This window comes from Gossypium arboreum, chromosome 8, assembly GCF_025698485.1.
Source record: "Gossypium arboreum isolate Shixiya-1 chromosome 8, ASM2569848v2, whole genome shotgun sequence".
Taxonomy (NCBI): domain Eukaryota; kingdom Viridiplantae; phylum Streptophyta; class Magnoliopsida; order Malvales; family Malvaceae; genus Gossypium; species Gossypium arboreum.
The window spans coordinates 126,849,371-126,855,182 of NC_069077.1; the positions used below are offsets into that span (position 1 = coordinate 126,849,371).

The following is a 5,812-nucleotide window of genomic DNA, read 5'->3' on the forward strand; positions in this document are numbered from 1 at the left end:
ACTAAACCTTATCATTTAGAGGAAGGAGAAGTTGTAACAAGGTTTCCGTAGGTGAACTGCGGAAGGATCATTGTCGAAACCTGCCTAGCAGAACGACCCGTGAACGCGTTGTATACAACATTGGAGGTGGTGCGGGTGCATCGTCGCCTATTGCCACCCCCGCATGTCGGAGCAGCCGGTCTTGTCGTTCTTTTTGGCCATTGGGTGGGGTGAGATGTCAGGATCAACCTCTTCGATGCAAAACGAACAAACCCCCGGCGCGAATCGCGCCAAGGAATCGAAATGAAAAAAGCGACACATCTCTTGTCGCCGCACTGTTCGTGGTGTCAATGTTTCAGTGATGTTGTTCTTTTGTCGTAAAGTATATAGAACGACTCTCGGCAACAGATATCTCGGCTCTCGCATCGATGAAGAACGTAGCGAAATGCGATACTTGGTGTGAATTGTAGAATCCCGTGAACCATCGAAGTCTTTGAGCGCAAGTTCGCCCCAACCCATTAGGCCGAGGGCACGTTTGCTCAGGTGTCACGCATTGTCGCCCCATTTAACCCCGATCCTCGGGACTCGGTTGGGCCGAGGGCTAAAATTGGCCTCCGTGCACTCCTGACCCGGCCGTTGGCCTAAATTGAGTCCTCGGCGACATAATTGTGCAACGACGGTGGTAATCTGTAAGCAACCTCATTCGAAGTCATGCGCGTTAAATCGATCGAGACCCTTAAACCCTTACGAGATCGATCGCGAATCCCAGTCAAAGGGATTACCCACCGAGTTTAAGAATATCAATAAGTGGAGGAAAAGAAACTTACCAGATTCCCTAGTAATGGCGAGCGAACCGAGAAAAGCCTAGCTTGAGAATCGGGCACCACCGGTGTTGAATTATAGTTTGGAGAAGTGTCCTCGGCGGATGGGCCCAAGTCCCTGGAAAGGGGCGCCGAGAGGGTGAGAGCCCAGTAGCCTTGGACGCCTGTCGCACGAGGCACCGCTTCACGAAGTCGGGTTGTTTGGGAATGCAGACCACTAATCGGGCGGTAAATTTCGTCCAAGGTGAATCTGGCAAGAGACCGATAGCGAACAAGTACCGCGAGGGAAAGATGAAAAGAACATTGAAAAGAGAGTCAAAGTATGCTTGAAATTGTCGGGAGGGAAGCGGATGGGGGCCGGTGATGCGCCTCGGTCGGATGTGGAACGGTGAGAGCTAATCCACCGATTGGCTCAGGGTGTGGACCGATGCGGGTCATGGCGACGGCCCAAGCCCGGGCCTTTGATACGCCTGTGGAGACATCGTCGCCTCGATCGTGGGATCCAGCACACGCCGTCTCGGCGTGCTTCGACACCTGCGTGCTTGAGGCGTCGACTGCGGGCTCTCCATTCGCCCGTCTTGAAACACGGACCAAGGAGTCTGACATGTGTGCAAGTCAACGGGCTAGAAAACTCATAAGGCGCAAGGAAGCTGATTAGCGGGATCCCTCACGGGTGCACCGCTGACTGACCTTGATCTTCTGAGAAGGGTTCGAGTAAGGGCATGCCTGTCGGGACCCGAAAGATGGTGAACTATGCCAGAGCGGGGAGAAGCCAGAGGGCCGAAAGACTAATCGAACCATCTAGTAGCTAATTCCCTCCGAAATTTCCCTCAGGATAGCTGGAGCCCTTGGCAAGTTCTATCGAGTAAAGCCAATGATTAGAGGCATCGGGGGCGCAACCCCCTCGACCTATTCTCAAACTTTAAATAGGTAGGACCAGTGCAATTAGCCGTTGACCTGAGACCGCCACTAATCGAGAGCTTCAAGTGGGCCATTTTTAGTAATGTAATCTGGCGTCTTGGGATGAACCGAAGTTGTGTTATGGTGCCCAATCACTGTGACCTAGAACCCACAAAGGGTGTTGGTCGATTAAGACAGCAGGACGGTGGTCATGAAAGTCGAAATCCGCTAAGGAGTATGTAACAACTCACCTGCCGAATCAACTAGCCTCGAAAATGGATGGCGCTTAAGCGTGTGACCTATACCCGGCCGTTGGGGCAAGAGCCAGGCCCCGATGAGTAGGAGGGCATGGCGGTCGCTGCAAAACCAGGGGCGCGAGCCCGAGCGTAGCGGTCGTCGGTGCAGATCTTGGTGGTAGTAGAAAATATTCAAATGAGAACTTTGAAGGTCAAGAGGGGAAAGGTTCCATGTGAGCGGCACTTGCACATGGGTTAGTCGATCCTAAGAGACGAGGAAGCCCGTCCGATAAGCTGCTCAACATAAGCTTGAAATGGAATCGGGTTAAAATTCTTAAACCGGACGCTTGTTCCGGCAACAACGTTAGGGAGTCAGAGAGGCGTCGTGGGGCCTTGGTAAGAGTTATCTTTTACGCTTAACGACCGCCCACCCGGAAATGGCTCGGTAGGAGGTAGGGTCCGGTAATGGGAAGAGCACCGCATGTTGCGTGGTGTCCAAAGCACACGGCGGCCCTTGAAAACTGGAGGACCGAGTGTCGTCTCGCCGGTCGACTCATAAGCTCGTCAGTCTCTAAAGTGAACGACCTCGGTCAATGGAACAATGTAAGGCAAGGAAGTCGACAAAATGGATCCGTAACCTCGGAAAAGGATTGACTCGAGGGTGGGCACGGAGGTCCCGATCCGAACCCATCATTCTTAGGTTATTGCTTGAGCTGCTTTTTGCGGCTAGGGCGGGTCACCGCGATCGGAGACGATCGAACGGCTCCTTTGGGGCCTTCCGATGCAGGAACAATCGACTTCGAGAACTAAGTGCGGACAAGAGGAATTGACCGTTTAATTAAAACAAAGCATTGCGATGGTCCTGCGGATGCTCACGCAATGTGATTTACGCCGATGCTCTCGAATGTCAAAGTGAAGAAATTCAACCAAAGCGTATAAGCGGCGGGAGTAGCTATGACTCTTAAGGTAGCCAAATGCCTCGTCATCTAATTAGTGACGCATGAACGGATTAACGAGATTCCCACTATCCTCGCTTCACAATCCAGTGAAACCACGCCTAAGGAGCGGGCTTGGCGAGAATCAACGGGAAAGAAGACCTGTTGAGGTTAACTCTAGTCCAACTTTGTGAAATGACTTGAGAGGTGTAGGATAAGTGGGAGCTCTCGGCGAAATTGAAATACCACTTCTTTTAACGTTATTTTACTTATTCCGTGAATCGGAGGCGGGCACGACCCTCTTTTTGGACCCAAGGTCGACTTTTGGTACGATCCGAGCAAAAGACATTGTCGGTGGGGAGTTTGGCTAGGGCGGCACATCTGTTAAAAGATAACGGTGTGCTAAGATGAGCTCAACGAGAAGCAATCTCGTGTGGAGCAAAAGGGTAAAAGCTCGTTTGATTCTCGATTTCCGATGCGAATCGAACCATGAAAGCGTGGCCTATCGATCCTTTAGAGCTTCAAAATTTGAAGCTAGAGGTGTCGAGAAAAGTTACCACGGGGATAAGCGGCTTGTGGCGAAGCGCTCATAGCGGCCTTGCTTTTTGATCCTTCGATATCGGCTCTTCCTATCATTGTGAAGCGAAATTCACCAAGTGTTGGATTGTTCACCCACCAATAGGGAACGTGAGCTCGGTTTAGACCGTCGTGAGACAAAGTTAGTTTTACCCTACCGATGGTCGCGTCACAATAGTAATTCAACCTAGTCGAGAAAAACCATTGATTCGCACAATTGGTCATCGCGCTTGGTTGAAAAGCCGATCAACGGTTACCATGCTGTTGGACTATGACCGAACGCTCTAAGTCGAATCCGGGCTAGAAGCAACGCATACTTGCGCCCGTCGCCCGATTCTCGACCCTCGGTAGGAGCCTTTGGCCCCAAGGGCACGCGTGTCATAGGTGCAAATGACAGCGGCGGACAAGTCGTGGGCGCCTCCTTAGAGCGTAATTCCCACCAAGCGGCGGGTAGAATCCTTTGCAGACTACTTAAATATACGACGGGGAATTGTAAGTGGTCGAATGGCCTTGCTGCCATGATCCACTGAGATTCAGCCCTTTGTCGCTTCGATTCATCCCTTCCCCATCTCCCTTCCGATCCACCCTTGTTCTTTTGCACGTCCTGATCCTGGGGTCCCCAAGTGGGGGACTTATAATAAGGAGTTAGTTAAACACTTGGCCGTGCCGCCCCCTCGGGAAACTTGGCATAACGGGAGCCGTGGTGGTATGGGTGCGAGCTCCCAAGTGTTGGCGGTCCGGGCACTTGTTCAATTTTTTACCGTGCCGTGCCATGCCGTGCCATGCCATACTTCTTGTACTTGTTTTGGGCCAACAGAAAAAATTTCTAAGTTAAACACTTGGCCGTGCCGCCCCCTCGAGAAATATGGCACAAAGGGGGCTGTGGTGGTGCGAGTGCGAGCTCCCAACTGTTGGCGGCCCAGGCACTTGTTTAATTTTCTACCGTGCCATCATGCCATATTTCATTCGGCTTCTTGTATTTCTTTTAGGCCAACAGAAAAAATTTTCAATTAAAAATACTAAGTGTAAGTGGCGTAAAAAAAACTGCCCCCATTTCAGGCATGTACGGGAGCCTTGGGCAACATCCACAACGTAGGCCATCCGGTGGTGCAGGTCATCGGGCAACATCGGCACCTTGGTGCCTCAGATGTGCGGGAGCGTTGGGCTGAAAAAAGTGTCCCTGTTTCAGACATATGGAACCTGTCCTTATTTCAGACACATGAATGTCGACTGGTAGCACATTGACCAAGTTTTTTTAGCTCTTTAGGGAGGAAGTAATATTGAGCAGCCAGCGGTTATCCAGGGCACTGCCCATGCCTATCACATGCCCGGACGTTGGTGCCCCCCACCACCGATTAGGTTCCCAGTAGTGCTCCGACGATTCATCCCGGTGATGATCCGGTGAGCCATCCCGGGATATACAAAACGGCACAACGAGTCCTTCCCCAATCCCATAAGGTAGAATTCGGATACCGTTACATGTTCGATACCCAATAATGAATGAATCATCCCAAAGGTAGGATTCGGATACCGTTGCATGTCCGGTACCCAACAATGAATGAATCATCCCTGTCCCTTCCCTTTTGCAACAAGAGCCTCCGGCACCTTTGGCCCCCGGTCGTGTGGTAGCCTCGTACACTATCGACAGCATGTGCCATCCGTGGTGCGGAGCCATCGGGCACCACTGGCCCCTTTGATGTGTCGGAGCGTCGGGCAGATCGGCACCTTGGTGTATCGGATGTGCGGGAGGGTTGAGCACCAAAGCTAATTTTGGGCCCCCGTTGGTGCAGAAGCGTCGGTACCATAAAGTGTCCCTATTTCAGACACATGAATGTCGCCTGGTAGCGCCTGGTGGCACCTGGTAGCGTGATTTTTGAATTTTCTCCAAGATTTGGGCGATTTTGCTTCTTGTTTTTTTCGTTGTGTGTCTGCCTTATTCATTTGAATATTATGGCAGTTTGGGTGGGTTTTGAGTGTGTTTTGTTTATGCTTGGTGTGGATTAATTGTGTTTTTCCTCTGCTTTTGTTTCATTTCGGTGGTGGCACGGTGGTGTTATTGTGACGCGACAGGGTCTGACGGTGCTTCAGGTCTGACAAGACGTTTCTTGCAGCGATTTTGGACTCGTGTCTCACGGTGAATTCTTTCCGATTGCTTTTCCCTAGTTTTATTTGAATTTTTTATTTGTTTCTGTACGTTCTTGATCTTATTTTTTGTGCTATCTTTGGCTTTTTCTTCATTCTGGGTCCCACGAGGGCTGAGTTCTTTTTTTTTCAGTTGAATTTTCTACGTTCTTTTTTTACTATTCCTACATGCAAGCAGGTCGTCTTGTTTTTTCGAACAAAGTGCATGTTTTCATGCATGCAG

General features: G+C 50.8%; 2 non-coding genes across 2 annotated transcripts; both read left to right on the plus strand.

Moving 5' to 3' along the window:
• Positions 1-372: 372 nt before the first annotated feature.
• LOC128279899 (5.8S ribosomal RNA) lies at positions 373-528 on the plus strand. The gene has a single exon (XR_008270090.1). It is a non-coding gene; the product is annotated as a 5.8S ribosomal RNA (ribosomal RNA).
• Positions 529-738: 210 nt separating this feature from the next.
• Positions 739-4,005, plus strand: LOC128279905 (28S ribosomal RNA). The gene has a single exon (XR_008270093.1). It is a non-coding gene; the product is annotated as a 28S ribosomal RNA (ribosomal RNA).
• The last annotated feature ends 1,807 nt before the right edge of the window (positions 4,006-5,812 follow it).